The sequence below is a fragment of the Haliaeetus leucocephalus genome, unplaced genomic scaffold, assembly GCF_000737465.1.
Source record: "Haliaeetus leucocephalus isolate CR32 unplaced genomic scaffold, Haliaeetus_leucocephalus-4.0 Scaffold13, whole genome shotgun sequence".
NCBI classification, from domain to species: Eukaryota; Metazoa; Chordata; class Aves; order Accipitriformes; family Accipitridae; genus Haliaeetus; species Haliaeetus leucocephalus.
The window spans coordinates 2328538-2330156 of NW_010972449.1; the positions used below are offsets into that span (position 1 = coordinate 2328538).

At 58.9% G+C, this 1619-nt stretch overlaps 1 protein-coding gene and 1 long non-coding RNA gene across 3 annotated transcripts in view; one reads left to right on the top strand and one right to left on the bottom strand.

The window, feature by feature from the left end:
- The window catches only part of COQ5 (coenzyme Q5 homolog, methyltransferase (S. cerevisiae)), a 13513-nt gene extending 12423 nt beyond the window's left edge, over positions 1-1090 (bottom strand). The window contains exon 1 of the mRNA XM_010574691.1: positions 980-1090. The gene's annotated coding sequence lies outside the window, so the exon portion shown is untranslated. The remainder of the gene's footprint in view (positions 1-979) is intronic.
- Positions 1-1619, top strand: part of LOC104836207 — a 4349-nt gene that overhangs the window by 339 nt on the left and 2391 nt on the right. The gene's annotated exons all lie outside the window — the stretch shown is intronic.

Here is a 1619-nt window from a genome sequence, read left to right on the forward strand (position 1 = left end):
GCCGGGACGGGAACGGCCCAGGCGGGGCGGGCTGGGGCCGGGCTCCGTGCTCGGGTTCCGCGCCCCATAGGCGGTATTTATACCCAGGGTGTACCGGCTTCTCCACAGCCTGAGGGGGACGTAAGTTCTGGCCTGAAACAGCCGCCGAACATCGCGGTGCTACCGGCTGCTTGTGTGCGCAGCTGAATCTGTCCTGGTAGAATAGACGTGACAGGGAAAAAAAACCGACACGCCCCGCGCAGCATATTTGAGTAATTCTGCAAATAAATTTCTCTAACCTCTTTGGATTTTTAATTTTGCAGTTTCCTGGCTAAAGTAAAACCTCACGGGGAGTAGGGGGGAGGGTTGGTTTGTAGGTTCTGAAGAACCGAGGGGAGGACTGAAACGTTGCCTGTTAGGAACATGAGTACAGATTAGGCACCTTTTCTGCTGTTATTTTGCAAAAGCTGCCCTGCTTGTCACATTATTTTGAATCATTCAGAAATGGTCAGCTTTGTAGATAAAAAGTTACTTAACCCTTTCTCAGGAAAGATTACATCACACTTAAAAAATCAGACCAGAGACTGCACTGCCCCAGTACGAGTAGCCCTCCCTTGCCAAGATCTTTGCATGTTGGGACATATTAGCGCCATCGTCAGACCCTACCATGATTTTCCTAAACCTTACCTGCAGAATTAAGCAAAACATAAAATGTTGATTTTTTTTTTCCCCCTCTATGTTCTTTGCTGCAGGATGCCTTGCAAAGCATCACATATGTTTCTGGTTTTGTTTGGGGTTATGTTTTGTCTGCTTCAGCTATAGGGAGAGACGATCTTTAGCTACCAGAGAAGCGACCGGGAGAGCCTCTCTCACGCTGTAGTCACAGGCCGCTGTACAGGCGCCAGCAACCAGCCACGCTCAGGCAGCTCTTTCTAAGGAAAGAAAGGGGAAGGCCGAGCAGAGGCTGCACACCGCTTGAAAGCAACCAGCCCAGGCATACCCGCAAGCAGAATGCTGCGGACACGCCGTGACCCGGAGGAGGCTCTGGGGGATCCGGGGCCGCCTCAGAGGCCTCGCTGCCGCCGAGTCCGAGTTCTGCCGGCACCTGCGCGGCCGCCCGTCGCTATGGGAACGGGCACAGGCGCGAGGCATGCCGGTCTGAAAGAAACTGCTGCGGTAAAGTGCTACGAGAGCTCCGGATGCTGGCCAATGAGCACTCGGGGGGGTGGTGGCGGTGACCAATGGCTGGTGGCCAGTAGGGAGGGGGCGGGGCTGGGGGCGCTTGGAGGCGACGGCGGCGGGCGCGGGTCGGTTAAACCGGCGCGCCGGCGGAGCGAGTTGCGTGTCCGCGTTCCTTTGTGCCCCGCCCGCTCCGTGTCACGCAGGGCCGCTCCCGTGGCATCCGCTGAACGGTGAGGAGAGCGCCGTGAGGGCCTTGAGCGCTGCGGTGGGGTAGCTCCCAAGAGGGGTTGGGTCCCACCGGGCTACCGGGAAGGCTGAGCCTGGGCAGCCGGTGCCCGGGCACGCTGGCAGCTCCCCCGTGCCCTGGAAGAGCGGCCGCCTCCCCGGGAGCTGCAGGCGGGAGCCTCCCCTGTGGCCGCGCGGGGCTCCGAGCCTTTGGTGGAGGCTGCCGGGCTTCG